At 33.7% G+C, this 22,589-nt stretch overlaps 1 pseudogene; it reads left to right on the top strand.

Moving 5' to 3' along the window:
* Window positions 1-1,993: 1,993 nt before the first annotated feature.
* LOC149149979 (eukaryotic translation initiation factor 5-like) lies at window positions 1,994-22,191 on the top strand (annotated as a pseudogene).
* Window positions 22,192-22,589: the final 398 nt, after the last annotated feature.

The raw sequence follows: 22,589 nt of genomic DNA, 5'->3' as shown, positions 1-22,589 counted from the left end.
AAATATGGTCGGATTCATTTCTTCTTTCTCAATACAATCCTTCACTTCTTGAATCTTTTTCTTCTTGATATTTCCTTCTATCTTGAGAGCTTGAGGAGTGGTAATTTTTGCCAATGCTTTACAAGATATGGTCAGATTCATTTATTCTTTCTCTAGGGTTGGTTCCTGGTGTATATCCTCTTCTTTTGATGTTTCTTGATCCTTTTCTTCCTCCTCTTCATAATCTATGTAAAATAATTTCCTTTCAACACAATTATGACCTTTAGTGTATTTGCTATCACAATTGTCACAAAGCCCTTTTTCTCTTTTTCCTTGCAATTTTTGTGGTGTAAACCTTGTAGGTTGTGGAAGGCTAGCAGAAAAAACACTTCCATAATTATAGTTGGGAGCGGTTGATTCCTTGTTTCCATAATTTCGCTTTCAATTTTTCTTGCCAACCTGAATGTCTTCTCCAGTGGATCAGGTTCCCAAAGACGAACCTCATGTTGAATGTTATCCTTTAAAATCCCTATGAAGACATCAATCCTCTGCTTCTTTGGAATATCATTTACCCTTATATTCAAATTTTTAAATTCCTCAATGTGCTCATCCATTGAACCCTTTTGTTTGAGATTTATCAATTTCCTAAAGAAGGTGTTACTCATTGTATCCTCATAATGTGCTATCATTTCTTCCGTGAAAATTGATCAAGTGACAAGTTCTTTACGAGAACAAAGCCGTTTATACCATAAAAATTGGTTCGATTCTAAATATAAATATGCAATATGTACCTTTTGTAACAGTTGAACCTCATGTATATCAAAATATTTCTCCATCTGTAGTATCCAATTTACCGAATCCTTGCCATCAAACTTCCTCATATCCCTTTTTCTTGATTTTAGGAGCTCGCCATTGAATATGTTGTATCTCTGAAATTTATGATCTCCAAGGTCTGCAATTGCGACCTGTGGTATCCCTTTGTGTCCTATTTCCAATTCCATAAGTTTGATTGAAATTGGAATCTCCAATAAATAGTTATGCCCTATCTCCCGAGATGACCTAATTATATACTTTTTTAGTAGAGTGAACATGTAAGAAGTGACACGTATCACTATTTTGACCTTCGAATCTAAAACATATACATAGAAAACCAAAGTCCGTCCTATTTCTGTAACTTCTTAGGAAATTTCAATCTGATGCTCCGAGAGACAGTTATGACAATTTTCCCTAGGTCACTTGTTTGGGATGTAATTCGGGAGCCTGCAGAAACCCTAAATGTCTTGGAACGTATCTCTGAAAATATAGCGAAACAAGCTCTGAAATTTGGGCCCGAGCTTCCCCATGATCTTGGCTCAAATAGGTTTTCATTTCAGAGTTTGAAACTTCATAAAAACCAAATTATAACGAAAATTCCATGATGACCTGTTTGAGATGAAATTCTGGAGCTTGCAAAAACCCTAACTTCCTCAGCTCATATCTCCAAAAATATAGCGTGACAAGATCTGAAATTCTTACCTAAGGTTCAAACTGATTTCTTCACAAATGGGTTTTGGTTTTAGATTCTGAAACTTTGTAGCACAAAAGTTATAGCAAAAATTCCACGATGACATGTTTGGAGTAGTGAAACCCTAGAATCCAAAGCTCTGATACCAAATGTTATGAAACCAACTCACAAAAAGATAGAAAATATAGATAAGTACCTTAGAAATAAGACTCTTCGAAGGGAAACCTTGTTTACATTACAAAAATGAACAATTATTGGATGATACAAATGACAAGACCTCCATTCTATATATAGGAGTCTAAGGGTCATAATATAATTAGAGCCGACATAACAATAATAATGTAAGGGCACAATAATAACAATAGTGGGCTTCTATGGGGCACAATAATAACAATATGGGGACTACATGGGCAAAATAATATAATAAGTGGGTTGTACTAATAACAATAAGGGGTTACACTAGTAGTATAGGGACCTAACAACTTTCCACTTAATCACTGATTAGAAAATATGGCTCTTCTAAATATTGGTGAGGGCAGCAAAGATGATGCCTTTTACAAGTATAAGTTGCCTAAGATAATTACAAAAATTGAGGAATGAGGTAATGGCATAAAGACAAATCTTGTCAATATGGTAGAGATGGCTAAAGCTCTTGCCAGACCCGCTTCATATACAACAAAGTTTTTTGATTGTGAACTAGATGTACAATCAAAGTTCGATGAAAAATCTGGGATTTCTCTTGTCAATGGTGCTCATGATAGTGCTAAACTTGTAGCTTTGTTGGAGATTTTTATCAAGAAGTATGTGTAGTGCTATGGATGTGGCAATCCCAAGATAGAGATCCATATTTTAAAAACACAAATGATTTCACTGAAGTGTGCTGCATGTGGATATGTTTCAGATGTTGATATGAGGGACAAGCTTACTACGTTTACTTTGAAGAATCCGCTATAGCAGAAGAAGGGAGGCAAAGATAATAAGGCCATGAGAAGAGCAGAAAAGGAACGTTTGAAAGAAGGAGAGGCTATTGATGAATAAGCTAAAAATTCCAAGAAAAGGGCAACAAGGTTGCTAAGAAGAAAACTATTTCTCACGAAGGCCGTTCTCCTCCCGGAATCCATGTTGATGAAAACGAGGTGCTGGATGAGAATGATGATGTGAAATGGGCTACTGATACTTCTATTGAAGCCACATAACAATGTATCAGAGAGCAGTTGACAGGTGCTACAAGTGAAATGGTCATGTTGGACAACTAGGAAGAACAAAAGTCTAAGTCACCAAAGAAGCCTTCAGGCAAGAATGAAAAGGTTGAGCTTGATAAGAAATCTCAAGCTAAAAACAGTGATGGGGTGTCTAAGAAGCCTGTCAAGAATGAAAAGGGTGAACTTGATAACAAAACTCAAGTTGAAAATGGTGATGAGGTATTTGAGAAGCCCATTCAACAGGATATTGAGGAGGAGACTGTTCTGACCAAATTGAACACATTGAGCATTCATGATGAGCTTCTCCTTGCTTTCAAGGAGCACTTGAAGACTGGAGATTCTCCGAAACAATTACAATCCTACATACAATCTTCAAATGGTTCTCCACAGGAAATCATGAATGCCTATTTTGAAGCTCTTTTTGAGGGTGTTGGAAGAGGATTTTCAAAAGAGGTAGTGGAGAAAAAAATCATTAAATTAGTCTTAAATGAAATCAGTTCCACATAATTTTTATAAAAAAAATTAGTAGAGATTTGTGTCTAGTGGGTCTTGGGTCTAGATTTTGAACCTGCTCTAATACCACGTGTAAGGCTCCATCCTAGGGTCCTCTAACAAAACTAAATTTCTCTAATTTTAAATACAATAAAATAGGAAATAACTTATTTCTAACTAAAATTTTAATTGATGATAATTTACCATTAAAATTTATTTCCCACAATTAAATAAGTAAACATTTCATTGCAATCACTTACACGAGTAATCTATAAACATAAGAATACGTGTTCCAATAACCTAGTTGAGATGCCCCTTAGCTCTTGATCCTATTGGGATGCTCCTATCGACTACCAGAATGGATTTGCCTCCTAGCCAACTAGAAAGTACTTCCTAGCCCAGGAAACCTCGATAGGTTCCATAACCCTCTGAGTCGAAGTCCAACTAGATGTAGTGTATTCAAGTTAAACAAATACTCTCCTACTATCCCTTCTCTTTTCTTCACCTTCCTCTAAAAACAAAACCCTCCAAAACCAAAACCAAGATCAATGATCCCCCTCTCCTCCCATCATCCTTCCCCTTTTATGCCCCCTCCTCTTCTCAACCTTAACCACCTATCATGAATGTCATAACTACCCCCTCATCCTTACATTTGACTTATCTTCTCCCAAGTAAATTTGAGAGGACATTTTGGGGATGATATATGAATATATAAATTAGAATAAATGGAAGGAGACCACATGCTATCAAAATTTAAATTTGAGGAGGTAGGTTGGGAATAGTAATAAAATTTATATCAGTATTACATTTATAGTTTCACCCTTGTAGGTATCTACCAATATTTCTTGATAATTATAAGTTAATATTTTCAGGTAATTTAAAGACTAGCAAAATTTGCATGATAAGATTAAGTATGGAATTACAACAAACTTGGTGTCTTGAAGGTGTTTGAAAAGGAAAAGAGTGGATTAGTGATTGATCTTGCAGGTATGTATGGTTGGTGACTTGATCAATTAGGCGTGTTTAGTGATGAAAAATTGTTGAAGGTGACTTTTCTAGTAATACGAGAATGTTAAAGGTGTTTTCATCAATAATTAGGGATAGTTCAAGGTGTTGGTGATTGAGGAATTCAATTATTTTGAAAGAAGAGAAGGCCTATTGATATGAGTTTGAAAATGGATGAAAAATGGATCAGCAGGGTTAGAAAGTAGTAGATTGTAGATAAGGGGTAGTAGCTCCTTGGAAAGTGGTCAATTTATCAAATGGAAAAGGTAAAGCCAATAATGTTTTATATGTTGATGGGTTGAATTATAACCTTATTAGTCGATCCTAGATGTGTGATCAATGCTATGATGTGATCTTTAAAGCCAAAAACTAGCAATCAATTCTACAAGCACATGTGAGATAGTTGTTGAAGCTATGAGAACATATAATAATGTTTATCTGCTCAAAGAGAAGACAAAGAGGTATTGCTTGAAAAATATTGATGAGAATTGTTTATGGCATAAAAGACTTGGACACATGAACTTTGATCAAATAGTCAAGCTTAGCAAGAAAAATGTTGTCAAGGATTTTCCTAGGCTTTGAAAACCAGAGAATACAATTTTTAAATATTTCTAATTGGGAAAGAAAGATCAAGTTTCATTCAAATAAAAACAAAAATCATCATCAAAGCCATTGCAACTAGTACACATAGATTTGTGTGGATGATCCAGAATGCAGTCACCCACAAGGAAATTATATTTTATGCTAATAATTGATGATTTTAGCAGGATGATGTGGGTTTCCTTCCTTAGAGAGAAATCTGAAGCTTTTTAGAAGTTCAAAGAGTTCAAATCCATGGATGAGAATGAAACTAATTGCAAAATCAAAAGCATAAGGTTAGACAATGAAGGTGAGATCACTTCAAAAGAATTTGAAGTCCCTTGAGGAAAAAGTTATGGGTGATGAGACCTAAGTTGATGAATTAGTTCCAGATCAAGTGTCTCGAAATAATATTAATTCATCCATTGAGGAAAATTCTTAATCCAAGGATATTTACAAAATCCATCTTACAAAAAATAAAGAATATTAAGTTGGAATGGAGGACGAGGAGGAGATCGACCCCCCTATTCTTCTCCTTCCTATTCATATGTGCTAGAAATAATTCGTGCTCTTCCTATCCTTTAACAAGAAGTAGGAAATATTGAACCAAGAAAACCTTGAAATTTGGGGCCTAGAATTCTCTTGCCTCCCATAGGTCTAGTGGTGGGTTGATTTCTCTCAAATAGAAATGTTTTGGTTTTGCATCATATTGTGCAAGTTTCAATTTGTAAGAATCCACTCATATTCTCAAGAGGTAGTAGGTGCAAACATTAAAAGGTCTAGTATTGGACCTCTGCCCCCTACATTTTTTGGGCAAAGAATGAATTTTAGCTCCTTTCTTTTTAGATTCATGGAAGAAGTTTTCTTTGTAGTAGTCACTATGATGTACTTTATGTGTGTTATGGTCACAAATTCTTATTAATGCAATTTCTCATTACATATTAATGCCAAATCAATCAAATGTTGAGAGGGATCAAATCTCTCAAGATCAAATGTTTTCTCAAGTTTTTCACTAAAAAAATATTTTCATCTTGAGATATATAATCCCTCTTGGATTTTGGTAGCTTCATAGTTAAGAAGGGTTAGTTAACGCTTCTTTAGGTTCCTTAAATGAGCTTTTTATCCTCAAAGAAGGGTTGGCCAACCATTCCCTGGGATTCAAATCTATGAAAAAACTATGATTGAGGATGGGTAAACTGACACTTCCACCAAAAAAATCATGATGCAAATGCTATCTTTGAGGACCCTTCTTTGTGCTCCACATACATGAGAATACTGTGCTAGAGGAAGTATCAGTTGACCCTTGCTCATGATCCCCTAAAATAGAATTATTGGTTGAAACTTCCCTATGCACCCATTCAATAAAAATACTATGCTAGTGAGAAGGTTGAACAATCGTTCTTTTGTCTCCCCTAGATACAATTTCTATTTTGGTGAAAGGTTTGGCAAACCCTTTATTGGAATTTGTCTCTATGGAAAATCTATGCTTGCTAAAGGATAGGTTGATCCTTCCGTTACATTCCTTATAATAAAAATACCATCATTGAGGAAGGATTAGCTGACCCTTAGTCTAATATGCTAGAGGAAGGGTTGAATAACCCTTTTGTAAGATCACCCTCTACATAAAATATTTTTTTAAGGATGGTTTGACCAACCCTTCTAGTGGATACCCATTATTATCAATGCCATACTATATGAATGGTTGGTTTTCCCTTCTTTGTGCACACCCTCTATGAAAATGATATAATAAAGGAAAGATAATTCAACCATTCCCTATGATCACCTAGAATAAAATATTATTCTTTAGAAAGATTCAAACAACCATTCTCCTTGTACTTACATGATGAAAATGTTATGTTGTAATTAGAGTTAATAGATCTTTCTTTGGGCTCCCTTAGAAAAAAATTATATTTTGAAGGAAGAGATGGTTGACACGTCTTAGGTCCCCATCTACTTGAAAAGTAAGCTTAAGGAAGGGGCATTTGACCCTTTCACTGGTGATGCAAACACTATTAATGAGGTAGAACCAACTAACTATTATCTATGATATTGCTCCATAAGAGTACCATGTTGGAGGAAGAGTTAGTGAATGTGCATATACCAAAGCTCTCTCTCTCTCTCTCTCTCTCTCTCTCTATATATATATATATATATATATATATATATATATATATATATATATATATAAGCATCTTCTCGTAAATGTGCATATATATAAGCCTACTTCTATATATGCTCAAATATTTGGAAGCCAACTTCTATATATGTAGGAACATATAGAAGCTACACATACATGGAATTCACTTTCTATATATGTGTGTGTATGGAAGTGTGCTTCCATATATATGCATATATAGAAGATTGATTCCATATATGAACATATACATAAGCCTACTTCTAGATACATGCATATATGGAAGCCTTCTTTTGTATATGTGAATGTATAGAAGTCTGCTTCCATTGAAGTCAACTTCTGTATATGCACACCTATATGGAAGACACAGGTATATGGAAACCAACTTCTAGTATATATATGCACTTTCTAAATATGCATACATATATAGAACCAAAAGCTGGCTTCTATATATGTATGCATATACAAAAACTGACTTTGATATATTATAGATGGAATCAAACTTCTACATATGCATAGATATACATAAGCTATGCATGCATATACAAAAGCTATATTTAATGGAATTCAACTTTCATATATATTTATGCATATATGAAAGTTGATTTTTGTATGTGTGCATATATACAAGGTGCACATATAGAAGTCCACTTTTTCATGTGCACATTTAGGGAAGTTGACTTCCATAAATGTGTGCTTACAAAAGTGCTTCTACACATGCATATATTTTCAGAGATTTGTATGTGTGCATATGTGGAAGCCATGCATATACAAAAGCTAGTTTTTGTATATGCACAACTTCCATATATGCACACATATATGGAATTTGAGCCTTTTATATATGCATGTATATATGAAAGATTACATTTGTATGTATGCATATATGAAATGTGCATATAGGGAAGTTGACTTGTGTAAATGTGCATTTACATAAGTGCTTTTATAAATGCACATATACAAAAGCCTACATTTCCATATATGCATATTTATGCGCATATACATGAGTGGGAATCCATATGCGCACATATATGGAAGATTTGCATATAAAAAATATGGTTTTCGTATATGCACACATATATGGAAGCCCTACATACACAAAATATACTTCCAATATGCACATATACAAATGCTAGATTTTGCATATGCATGGCCTCATTTGTGCACACATATATAGACAACAACATCGATATTGACATCATCATCATGATCAAGGGGTTGCATATACTCATTGTCTCTATCCCTCCAGAGTTTTCTCAAGAATATAAGAACCCTTGATGATAATTATGATGTTAGTATCAATGTTCGATGTTGATGACTATACCACACACATATAAAATTTTATCTCCATATATGTGCATATGCAAGCATTGATTTTTGTATATGTATGTTAGGTTCTTATAATACTAGTGTAACCCCCTTATTGTTATTGTTAGTGTATACCCGTTATTTTTATTGTTAGTGTTGCCCCCATATTTTTATTGTTCTAACCCATAGAAGCCCACTATTGTTATTATTGTGCCCTTCCATTATTATTGTTATGATGGCTCATATTATGACCCCTTAGAATCCTATATATAGAAAGGAAGTCTTGTCATTTGTATCATCCAAGAATTGTTCATTTATGTGATCTAAAGGAGTTTTCCCCCTCTAAGATGTAATTTCTCAAGTTGTTGATCTATCTTTTCTTCTATTTTGTGAGCAGGTTGCATAACATTTGGTATCAGAGCTTTGGGTTCTAGGGTTTCGTTGCTTCAAACAGGTCATCTTGGTATTTTATCTATATTTTTTTTCTATGAGGCTTCAAAATCTAATTTTTTTATCACATAATTGGTGAATTTTATGTAAAAATTTTAGATATTGGTTCAGTATAGTTTTTTAGATATGGTCTGAAGAAGTTAGGGTTTTTGTAGGCTCCATAATTGAATCTCAAACATGTGACCTAGGCAAAATCGTCATAAATTTATCTCCAAGAATGGATTTGAATTTCATAAAAAGTGACTGAAATTTCACATACAACAATTTTTAATGTATCACTTTTAGGCCTGAAGGTCGAAACAATGACATGTGGCACTTTGCACAAGATTGCTCTACTAAACCAGTCAATAATAAGGTCAACGTGGGATATTGGGCATAAGTTTGTCTAGAAGAATCCAATATTGGTCAGACTTGTGTTATTATAAACAAGACTCATAAGGCTACCACATGGTGAAGTTTCAAAGCTTGGAGATCTAAAATTACAGAGACACTAATTTCAATATCGAGCTCATAAAAAGAAAGAAAAAGGTGTGTATTTTTTTTTAATTTTGCATAACTTTTGTTTCAAAAATCAATTTGAAGTGATTGAAAGGGCATAACGAAGCATATATAGTGTTATTTGATTCCAAAATGTCTGAAAAACAAAAAAATGGACACAAATAGTAAGAAAATTGAAATCTCTATTATGATGCATGAAGAAGAGGAAGAAATGCAACATGATATATCAAAATTACGAGACCAAGTGCAAAAAATTTCACTCTCGCAAAGAACAACTAAAAATGAACTAGAAGCTAAGATGGATGGTTTAGAAGTAGATATGGGTGTTTTTAAAGTAGACATGGACTCGATGAATGTCAAATTGGAAGGGTTGACAAAGTTGCAGCAATAAAGGCTTCCTAATGGTGAAAACATAATCCATGAAAATCATGACGAGGATAAAAGGAATACAAATTATTATTTTAGAGACTCCAATATTCGGTTTAAGACCCACCACATTGAAAATATTGACATGAGGAAGTTTGTTGGTAAGGATTTGGGGACATGGATACTATAGATGGAGCAATTATTTGATGTACATGATGTGCCATAGACACAAAAGGTACATTTGCATCTTTATATTTAGAAAAAAATCAGTTTGTGTGGTATCGATGGCTTTGTTCTCATAAGTCAATTGTCACTTGGACAACTTTTGTGGAAGAATTGGTAGTGCATTATGAGGATACAAAGATAAATACTTTCTTTAGCCAATTAACTAATCTGAAACACAAGGGTTCAATGGTGGAACACGTTGAGGACTTCCAAAGGTTGAATATCAAGGTAAATGATATGCCAGAGGAGCATAGGATGGATGTCTTTGTAGGGACTTTAAAGTTTAACATCCAACATGAGGTTCTCCTTTGGGAATTTAATTCATTGGAGAAAGCATTCAAGGTGGCAAGAAACATTGAAAGCAAAATTATGGCAACAAGGAAATCTACCACTCACAACTATAAAGATGGAAGTGTTGTTGCTCCTAGCCTCACACAACCTACAAGGTTGACACCACAAAAATTGAGGGAAAAAAGAGCAAAAGGGCTTTGTTATGGTTGTGATAGAAAATATAGTAAGGGTCATAAGTGTGCTGAGAAGAAATTATTTTACATAGATTGTGAAGAGGAGGAAGAGAACGATCAAGAAACCTCAAAAGAAGAGGATCTAAACCAGGAACTAGCCCTAGAGAAGGAATAAATGAATATAAACATATCTTATAATGCATTGGAAGGAATTAAAACTCCTCAAAATCTCAAGATAGAAGGATATGTCAAGAAAAAAAGGTCAATAGTGTTGATCGATTTTGGTAGTACCCATAATTTTGTTCATTGTAAGATAGCCAAGGAATTGAATTTCTTTCTATATCTAGCACCAGAGTATCAAGTGATGGTTACAGATGGAGGAACTATAAATTTATCATGGAAGTGTGATAATATCAATATAACCATGGTGGAATATGTATTTAATAGTCAAATTATTTCCATTCTAATGGGTGGTGCTGATGTTGTATTAGGAGTTCAATGGTTACAATCTTTAGGTACAATAAATTTCATTTTTCAAGAACTTTTATTTAAATTTTTTTGGGAAGGAATGGAAATTGAATTAAGGGGAATCATAGGGAAACCAGGGAGGATAGTCTGCTCTAATTGTATGACAAATATTTTGAAGAAAGAACATTGAGGCATAATTGCACAATTATGCTCACTAGATGTTCAAACAATGAAATCATCCATCTCTCTAGATCTCCAAATAATATTAGACAATCATTCAAAGTTATTTGAGACTCCCAAAGGCCTACCACCTATTTATGATCATAATCATTTTCTTCACTTGATTCCAGGAATATTTCCTCCAAACATCAGGCCTTACATATATCCCTATGCCCAAAAGAGTGAAATTAAAGGTATGGTTGCACATATTCTAGAGGCTGGTATAATTCAACCTAGCCAAGGTTATTTATCTTCTCCAGTAGTATTGGTGCACAAGAAGGATGGATCACAACATATGTTTCTAGATTATAGGGAGTTCAACAAGCTCAATGTTAAAGATAAATTTCTCATTCATGTCATTGATGAATTATTGGATGAATTACATGAAGCAATTTACTTCACCAATCTAGATCTTCAGTTAGGATATAATTAGATTAGAATGAAGACTAAAGACATTCCAAAAAAAAACATTTAGAACGCATTAAGTCATTATGAGTTTTTGGTCATGCCTTTTTGCCTTACTAATGCACCTTCCACATTTCAAGGTTTGATGAATTCCATTTTCAAACCATTCCTTAGAAAATTTTTGTTAGAATTTTTTCATGATATACTAATCTACAACAAGTCTTGGAAAGATCATTTTCAACATGTTAACAGAGTGCTCAAACTATTGGAGGAGAAAACACTATATGCAAAAGCCTCCAAATGTTTCTTTGGGGTACAAGAGGTGGAATATTCAGGTGATATTGTATCTCATGAGGGTGCTAATATAGACCCTAATAAAATTAAAACCATTAAGGAATGGAAAATACCCACAATCCTAAATCATCTTCGAGGATTTCTTGGGTTAACAGGGTATTAATGCAATTTTTTTAAGAATTATGGTAGAATAACAATGCCTCTAACAACTTTACTGAAGAAAGATGCATTTTCTTAGAATCTAGAAGCAACTAAGGCCTTTGAACATCTTAAAGAGGCAATGTGCCAAGCACCAATCTTAGCTACACCAGAATTCACAAAAACCTTTATTGTGGAATGTGATGCCTCAGGAAATGGAATTGGTGATATTTTAATGCAAGAAGTAAGACCCATTGCTTTTGAAAGTCATCGAATCAAGGGAAAGTATTTACACAAACCTATTTATGAGAAGGAAATGTTGGCAATACTACATGCACTAAAGCAATGACGACCTTACCTAGTGGGTAGAGACTTCAAGGTAAAAACATATCATGTTAATCTTAAATACTTTTTGGAACAAAGATTATCTTAAGAAGAGAAACAAAAATGGGTCACAAAGATGCTAGGTTATGACTTTGAGATAGTCTACAAAAAAGGGAAGAAAAATTTTGTTGCACATGCACTCTCGAGAAATGATGAGGATGTGGAAGCATTGCTCTATGAACTTTCTATTATCCAATTTGATTGGATAACTGAAGCAAGGAATGAATGGAAGAATGAAGAAGAGGTATGGACACTCATTCAAAACTTTCAACAAGATCCTATTACATCTCATATATTTATCTAGAAAAATGGTTCATTATGGTCCAAAGATTGTTTATATCTATGTAAGAATTCTCAACTAAAAAAAAATATTCTTTTGGAATTGCACACCTCCCCTTAAGAGGGCACTCAAGCTATTTTAAAACTTACCACAGGGTCAAGAAGGAGTTTTTTGGGATGGTATTAAATCTGATATTCATAAGTTTGTGGTAAAATGTTTGGTTTGCCAATAAAATAAAGTTGAGATAATTAAGACTCCAACTGGGTCTGTTACAACCTTTAGCCATTCAAAGTTAGCGTTGGTAGGATGTCTCAATGGATTTTATCACAGGTTTACTCAAGTCTGAAGGAAAGATTGTAATCATGGTGTTTTTGATAGAATTACCATGTAATCACACTTTTTTTCATTATCTCATCCTCTCAAATCCAGTACAATTTCTACTGCATTTATGGAAACAATTCTAAAGATACATGGAATCCCATAGATTATTGTAAGTGATAGAGATTCCATTTTCACTAGAATTTTTTGGACGGAATTATTTTCTTGTCTTGGTACTCAATTAGCTCATATGTCATCTTATCATCCTCAATCTGATGGAGAAACTGTGATAGTGAATGGATGTTTAGAAGGATATCTTCATTGCTTTGTATATGATAAACAAACACAATGGTCTAAGTGGTTACCTTTCGCTAAATGGTGGTATAACACTTCCTTCCATGCTATAGTAACAATAGCCCCATTTATGACACTTTATGGATATCATCCACCATCCATCACCGCCATCTTTAAGAGAAAATGCTAAGGTTCAAGAAGTGGAAGGTCACATCTAGAATCAACAACAAGCTCTCCAACCCTTAAATGATAACCTCACTGTGACACATAATTGAATGAAACAACAAGCACATCAACATCGCGGTGAAAGAAGTTTTGACGTAGGTGAATAGGTATTTTTATGGCTACAACCATGCAAACAAATGTTCCTCAAGCAAGCTAAGAAGGATAATAAATTATCACCCAAGTACTATGGTCCTTACAAGGTGTTGCAAAATATTGATACTATGGCATACAAATTGGAGCCACCTGCATCTTCTTGAGTACACCTAGTTTTCCATGTTTCATGCTTAAAGAAGGTTGCCAGTGATAAGCTCACAGTTCAAACAATATTGCCAGAGCTTGACTAAGAAGGAAAAATCACATTGGAGCTTGAAACGGTCATGGAAGCAAGAACCTGACAACTACAAAATTGATTAATTTCAGAGTATCTCATTAAGTGGAAGAACTTACTTGCTAAAGATTCCACATGGGAGGATGCAAATTTTATATAGAAGCATCCAAAACTATTCAAGCATTGAGGAAAACACATTTCTTAGAGAGGGGCATGTTAGGTCCCTATAATACTAGTGTAGCCACCTTATTGTTTTTGTTAGTGTATCCCCCTTATTGTTATTGTTAATGTAGCCCCCATATTGTTGTTGTTGTGCCCCATAGAAACCCACTATTGTTATTATTGTGCCCTTACATTGTTATTATTATGCAGGTTTTGATTATATTGTTACCCCTTAGACTCCTATATATAGAAAGGAGGTCTTGTCATTTGTATTATCTAAGAATTCTTCATTTATTTGACGTAAAGGAGGTTTCCCCCTCGAAGACACTATTTCTCAATTTTTTGATCTATCTTTCTTTTATTTTGTGAGTTGGTTGCATAACAATGTATGACTTCCATATATGCATGCATACATGGAAGTCAACTTTTGTATAGGCACACATATATGAAAGATGCATATATTCAAAAAATGACTTTTGTGTAGGTACATATGTATTCACACTTCTGTATATGTACATGTATGAAGTGATGGTTTTAATATATGTGCATATATAGAAGCACTTCTATAAATATATGTGCATACTTAATTCCTTGGATGAGGGCATCCAAGTCACCCTCACTTGACTGGATGGTTGAGTTGATTTCTCCAAACGTTGTTGTCTTTTGTCTGTTTTCAATTGATTTTGTAATTTCCTAGGGATTACTTGGTTGACCTCACTTACGTCACAAAGGGTATTGTGTAAATAGTCATGTAACACCCCACCCCATATTTACCCACTTTAACCCACTCACTAGGGTAAACATGGGATGAGGGTTGCTATGCATGACTTGATTTCCAAGATGCACTAATGGAAAAAGGGGTCCACATGCTTAAAACTTACTACAAACACCAAGTGACACATAATCACATTATTATCAACCTACTTGACCAAATAATATTTCTTTTTAGTTTTGTTTTCGAGGCCATTTTGAGGGTCTAAACGACATTTTTAGGGAAAACATAAAGGCCAAAAAATTGCCAATTTATTTTTCACATATATTTTTTTGTTTATCCTCCTCGTGGAGATCTTCAAAGCGAGGTATTATGATAGTGAAACGAAGATCGTATGCCAAAGTTATGACCCTGGGAAGTTGGAGGTTCAAATTACTAATTTATATAAACATTTTGTGTACATAGTACTTGTAGGTCATAAATACATATCTATTCACTAATTCAATAAGCTCACCAGAGAACTATCAAGAATGATTTCTGCCCTCTTTAGCTAGCTGCAGTGACATTAGTTAGCCCATGCATTCATTAACCATTTAATAACTTATCAAAACACAATGAGAGCCATAGATAGAATACATCATATAACCAACATATAACTAGACTAGAAACCATGGCAAATCAGCTATAATGTCAACATGATAACCAATACAAGTGCTCATAGATCACAATAGGAAAATAACTCTTATTAACATATGAAAATGCCAACTAATTTAGGGACTTCCACATACCACCCGACCATATTGGGCTGAACCAAATCTCTCTTTCAGCCAACCACCCCTGTGCCATATTCCATGCATGAATGTGAGATCATAAAGGTTAAACATAAAAAAAAACCAACCAGGGCTACCAGAGGCCAAACCACCTCAACCCTCAACCACACTGATCTCACCTCTACAGTCAAAAAATCACTAAAATCAACTAGATCAGTCTCTACCCAAGTTGTTAAGGCTCTATGAACTAGTAACTCAACCCACAAGGCTCTAGAGTGTTTTTCCAAATTTGTAGGCTCTAGGAACTAGTAACTCAACCCAAGCTGTTTTAGGACTCCAGAGTGTTTGTTCCAACCCACATCCATAAGGAACTTGAGAACCAATAAGAAAAACACGTGGGAAACCCACAACACCATGGCTATCTAGGAAATGACAAGGCAAGACTGAAACCATTGTTAATCCAGACAAATCTCCATGCCAATGATAACACATAACCAAGGAACCTCATGCATATACCACAGATCCAAAAAGCAACAAGGAAATCACACATGCAATCTATTGTTTGCGAAGTATCCCTGCTGTAGCTACCGATCCAACTATCTCCTTTATGCTTCCTTGTTTTCCTTTGCTTTCTTTCTCCGATCCAAGTGAATGATAGAGTGCTCCAAGAATGCTTTAAGCGTGCAAGAGTATGAGAGTACGAAAAAGGACTAGAGCTCCACCACCAAATGTCAAAAGCCAGCCAAAAGCTAACCAAAAACTAACATTGAAAAAAACTATGAATTGTTTCTCTTATGCCTTTTTATCATTAATAACCCTTTTATTCTTCACTTCCTTTTTTTTCCTCTAGTTTCCCACTCATACACATTTGTGTCTCTTCACCTTTCTTTTCTAATATTTTCCTTTATTTTCATAATTAAATTCAAATTATTTCCTCTTTGCCTTTGCTAATTTCTATAACCATAAATAAACAATAAGTGATGCCCACTATAGTGCTTTTCCCACCATTCAACTTGGAACATGTGTCCCATGATCTTGGTCTTATTCTATTTACATGGAAAATCAACTAAGGATTGTTATAAGTCGCTTGTTGCACTTTCTCAACTTTTCCGATTTGTAAAAGCATGGTTATTTATAAGCTAGTCCTCTTTGTTGATTTGAAATAGATGCAATAAGATTTCACTACTTAGAAATTTCTAAGAAAATTTCATTAATTAGAAAATATTCCCGTACACCTTATACATAACATAATTAAGTGAAATCTATGCATGCCTTAATTATGATATGCATAAAATTCACTTGTTATATATAAAACCCATAACCCATAAAGTCATATAAAGCATCCAGTATTTCCAAATGTTAATATTAAGAGACAAAAGAAGATTCAATATCAAATTTAAAATCAATGCAAGATTAAACAAATCTAGAAAGATGGACCTTGACATGTTTGATTATTACTCTCATCCTTTGTATTATGTAAAGCTTTATACACACGTCATAACCACTTTACTTTCTGATTGAAAATATCAAAGGAAAAAACCATAACCCATTATATATAAAGTCTTATGGGACATTCAAAAATGAAAATAGAAATAAGTTAAGTTACAAAGCACATCATAATAATTAACATGCCATAAACAATAGAGAGCATACTGAAAGTCCCAAGTTTATCCAAACATATTTTTCATTTTTAAGGATTGCAGGTACAATAACCTTTATGGCCTTGCACAACCATCTATTGGTTCTAATGAAACATACATAACCAAAATGAAACGTACATATAATATGATATAATGAATTTATCAGGAACTAATTGAAGAGACTACTACTATTAAAGAGGTGGCAATTGCAGTTTGGCCTGCATTGCAGTGGAGAATGAGGTGTGGCAATTGTAGTTTGTACTGCATAGTAGTGATTCTCCAGATATACATCTCCACCATGCTTAGTTAACATAAAATCTAAAGTAGGTTGAGTTTTCGTATTATAGTGAAACCATGCTAGCAAAATTTGTAATAACTTAGATAAAAGAAAAATTTAGTAATAAGCTCCAAAATTTAGCGAACCAAACCATGCCATACCATGATTCCATAAAATTTAGCTAACCATCCATCCCCGGGTGATTCACAATAAAAATATTAATTGTTGTTTGCCCACCTAATTTTCAAACAACTTTTCGAATCCATGAGATGGCATATGTTAGCCACTAATAAATGGTAATGCTATTTGAAGTTTTATAGAATACAAATTTTAAAGTAACTTTTTTTTAATCACGGGTGTTAATTAATCAACCAATAATTTAGTGGATTTTTTTATTAGAAATTTAAATAAAAATTAAATTGCAGTATTATTATTTTGTATTATAAAATAAAATTTGGTTGATTATATTAACCCTTGATTATTGATTAAAATTAATAAATGTTGTTAATTATTATAAAATTAAATATTAATTTATTTTGATAAATGAATAATAGTAATTGGGAAATATACATGTATATTTTGAGAGAATTTGTATACATATTTAATATAAGTTCATATTCTAAATATAATTTTAGTTGATAATAATATAATCTATGATATAATTAGGTATATGGATGAATACAAAAATTCTCATAATTCGTTATTTTGATATAAAATTATGCACTTTGTTCTAGTATATAACTCTATTTGCAATATTCATTGAAAACAATTTTTAAAAAAAAATTTAAAACTTTCACTGCCATATTATTTATTTCATTTTTTCTAAATATTGAAAAATGATATATTTGAATATTTGAAAAATATATACTCCCCATTTTTCTTATACACTAAATCAATTTAATGAAATCTTCTAAAATATAATAAAACAATCTAAAATACAATCCAAATAAATATAATTAATATACCATACACTGAGAATAATTAACTTAAATTAATACCAATAATTGATTTAATGCCTAATATATAAATATAATAAACGCTCAACACATGATGAGCACCCTGACAACATATAACAAATAAAATAACAAATAAACAACATATAGCCAAAAATATAACCCTAAATCAATACCAATAATTGATATAATACATGATATATAATACGCACCCTAATCACATATAACAAAAAGCATAATGCATGATACATAATGAACACCCTAACAACATATAACAAAAAAAATATAACAAATAAACAATATATAGCAAGAAATATAACCAATAAACAACATCGTGATAATAAGTATAAAATATTTTGTTGATTTGTTTGAGGGCCTCGGAGTTGAGGGGTAAGTGGGTGGGGCGGCTGAACCCTAACCCTTTGCTGGATCTACCTGGTTTGTGAATGACCCTTTGGGGTCTTGTAAATGGGCCTTGTGCCCTTTCCTCAAACCGTTTTCTCGTCTAGGGGCATATTAATTTTTTATTATTTTGTTAGTTTTTTGTGTTGTTTTTATTATTATTATTAATAAATTTATATGTAAATTTATTTTTGGCGTTGGCAAAAATGTAATCTTGTCTTTCATATTGAATTTTTTTTATAAAATATATTATTGTAGTGTTATATAGACAATGTAAACACATTATTGGGGTTAAATGTGATAAGATATCTTTGTAGAGGAGGATTAAAAATATATACACCAATATAATAATAACATATCAGTTTAAACTCTTTGATGGGAAAGGTCCACTATATCACAATGAATACGTAATAATAAGATCCTAATTTAAATTAGTGGATAAGAAATGATGCATACACCAATATAATAATAAGATAGTAGTTTAAACTCTGTGTTTGGAATTTAACGTTGAGAAAAGGTCCACTATCATAATATATTAATTTAAACTAGTGGATAATATAACAAGAAGATATTAATTTAGACTGTTATTGGAATTTAATGTTGGAAAAGGTGCACTATGATAATATATCAATAGGATATTAATTTAAAATCGTGGACGGCATAATAATAAGTTATTAATTTAAATTAGGTTATTGGAATTAAATGCGGTGGAAAAGTACACTACATCAAAGACTTGTATGAAATATCAGATATATTTCTAATATCAAAGGCCTAAATATAAGTCACTAGCAATATAAACAAACAATTTTATAAACAAACAATTTTAGAGCGCTGAAGAAATGGTTTTTGTTTAAATATAATGTGGAAGACTAATTAGTACAAATATATTAATATAATTAATATAATTGAAAGTTATCAAAGAGATTTAGAACAGTGGGTGAAGGATTGTGCTGTTAAGGCGTTTAGTAATAGCATGGTTTTTGCTGGCGCTGGGGTGTGATTCGTGGGTGACTTTTACAGTTTAGATGCCAAAGAAAAAGCCAATATAAATAACTAACCATATAAACAATCTTAAAAAAGCATAAATGGTAAAGAAATGATAAAAGGGTTTTTAAATCATGTGATTGGAATTTAATGCTGTGGAATGTTCCACTATATCAAAAACTTGTATGAAACATCAGATGGTCTTTTTCTTTCTTTCTTTTAGGGTATAAAAAATTCAATAATGTCGAAGAGTAAATATAAGTTACTATGAATATAAACCATTTTAAAAAGGCGTAGAAGAAATGGTTTTGTATTTTTAATCCTAAATCCTTCTAGAAATTTTTATTGAAAAGTATAAAGAGTTTTTCAGGGAAGTTTGAAATTGTATCACGTCATATTGAGAAGAAAGTTGTATCACGGGACGTTCCCTGAGCTTAAGCCCATTGCGGATTCTAGGAGTTTATGTATTGGGGAGGATTCCAGGAATATTTTAAGATGTCACACGATTGTGGATTTTAAAAACATTTTAAGATGTCATAATATTGTGGATCTTCTTAATGTTTCAAAAATATTTTAGGGATTTATCATCGACATAAAGATGCCATTTAGAATATTTTGGAGATTTGTAATGTGCATACAAAAAATGCTAGTTAAAATATTCTGGGTTAAAATATTTTGGGGATATGTAATCAACATAAACATGCTTTTTTATTTTATTTTCTTAGTGATAATATTGGGCCAGGATTATTTAGCTTGTTGCTGGGCAATTATCTAGTTTGTTGTTGGGTAATTAATATGTATGGAGTGTATATGTTTATTATTAGATAATTTATTTGCTTAAATCCAATATAAGCATATACAATTCATATATATTTTGCCTTTCAATAAAGGTAGGCAATTAATATGCATGGAGTGTATATATTTATTATTAAATAATAATTTATTTTCTTAAATCCAACATAAATATATACAACTTATACATTAATTATTGCTTCACAACAAAGAAAATTATAATTTTTACCCGAATAATCTAAGTTTAAATCACTTCTATCAATTATGTTGTTAGATAACCTACTTAAATCTAAAAATCAGCATATACCACCCATACATCCATACATATTAATTACCTTAGATTCCTTGACGTGGGATCCCTGTTAGTGATAATGTCTAACGTTAAGTCGATTGTGGCGGATTCTGGATGTCGGATCCACGAATCTTCTGGAAATTCTGGAAATCCCCAAACTACATAGGCATGCCCTGCGCCGTCATTTTGTTAGTGACAATATCTGAATTTAAACAATGTGTTATGACCTTCTTTGAATTGAGGCTAAAGAAGCGATAAGATACATATTTAAACTATTTATTTTTCTAGAAAGAAAATTTTGATATTATATTGAGGAAATATATAAATAAAATGTTTAGATAGTTTTGAATGATTGTTGAAAAAAACGCATTATAGTAGCGTTAGACAGCATCTCAAAACCATGTTGAGCAGATAACCATCATGAAAAAACATGAACCTGTTTTACAGCATTTTCAGAACAAAAAACAAAAACCATAGAACCCATTCAGCTGATGGGGAGATAATGAGCAGACACAGATGATAGGACAAAATCGGCGGATAGAGAGGAGTCCTCGAAAATTTTCAAGTTCCGCCACCTCCAAAGAGACCAGATGGTGATGGGCAGAATGGGCCGGAGAGTTTTTTGGCGCCCCCACCAGACAAACGTTGCATCCACAGAGATGAAATTAAGATGATCAAAAGAGAAAAATTGTGCAAGGTCATACCAGATTTGTTGGGAAACAGAGCATTTGAAGAAGAGATGGAAGTTTGTCTCCTCATCCATATTGCAGAGAGCACATCTGCTGGGGCCGTGCCACGACCGCCGCCTCAAGGAGTCCCAAGTTAAGTTCTTGTTGAAGAGCACCAACCAGGAGAATAAGATAATCTTAAGGGGACATCCAAGCTTCCACCAGAAGACTGGAAAGCGCCGGCTTGCTGGAGCGTTAACAAAAATGAGATCTGTGTATATGTCCTTTACTTTTGCGTGCGGAACAGAGAAAGGAAGGGACCAGATCAGGTGGTCGTCAATGATGGAGCGCTGTAAGCCTCCCCGCTGAAGAGAGGAAGACAGATCGGACCAAAGAGGGCGGAGGTCGATTGGGAGACGAATGTCATCAGCATCCCGAAGCACGGGCGAAGAGCCATTCCATTCCTTGATGATACGGTTCCATGTAAAGAAGCCAGATCTGCGGAGGAAGAAAAGAAGAGGAGGGGGAACCTGTAATGATCCTCTGAATCCAGCGAAGGAATCGAAACCAATGAAAATCTTACTACCAGTGTAAATTTTCCATTTTAGATTGCTGAGGAAGTAATGCTGGACCCTACGAAAACTGTGCCAGATTGCAGAGCCTCTTTTGATGCCAATAGAATCAGATCTGAACCAGAATTCAATTCCCCTGCCTCTTAGATATTTTTGTCGAATGATGTCGCTCCACAGGTTGGTACCATAAATACCCCTCCAAAGGGATTTACAGATAAGCGCAGCCCCAAAAATTTTGATGTTCAGAATGCCCCATCCATCAGAATTTTTCGGCAGGGTGAGAAGGGCCAGCTTTGCGAGGTGAATTTTGCAACGCTCAGCCTTTGCTCCCCAAATGAAGCAGGAAATAATTCTGTTGATTGCTTGGATAATGCAAGTCGGGAGAAGAAAAAGGTGACCCCAGAAGACTGAGAGCTGTGTTAGGACCGATTTGACGAGAACAACCCTGCCTCCTAAAGAGAGGGTGCGGAAGCTCCAGAGAGCGAGCTTGATGAGAAAGCGATCAACGAGCCAGCGCCAGTCCGTCGACTTGTAGGAGCGTCCCTTTAACCTGAAGCCAAGATAATTGATTCCATCTGAGAGAGGCTTATATTGAATGTCGAAAATTTAGACGATCTGGCGGATGAGAAGTTCGTAGACACCATTATGGTAGATGATTGTTTTTGCTTTGTTCATGGCCAGCCCTGAGGCTTTATGAAAGCGATCCAGGATAGATTTTATGCATAACCAAGTAGCCAAGGAGAGCATAGCAAATATGAGCATGACGATGAATGTAATGCGGATTTAAATTATGAAATGAATCTAATACT

The sequence above is a fragment of the Pinus tabuliformis genome, chromosome 9 (assembly GCF_031772625.1).
Source record: "Pinus tabuliformis cultivar Carrire ecotype Pingquan chromosome 9, CPIR1, whole genome shotgun sequence".
In the NCBI taxonomy this organism is placed as follows: domain Eukaryota; kingdom Viridiplantae; phylum Streptophyta; class Pinopsida; order Pinales; family Pinaceae; genus Pinus; species Pinus tabuliformis.
This window is presented reverse-complemented; position numbering and strand designations above follow the sequence as displayed.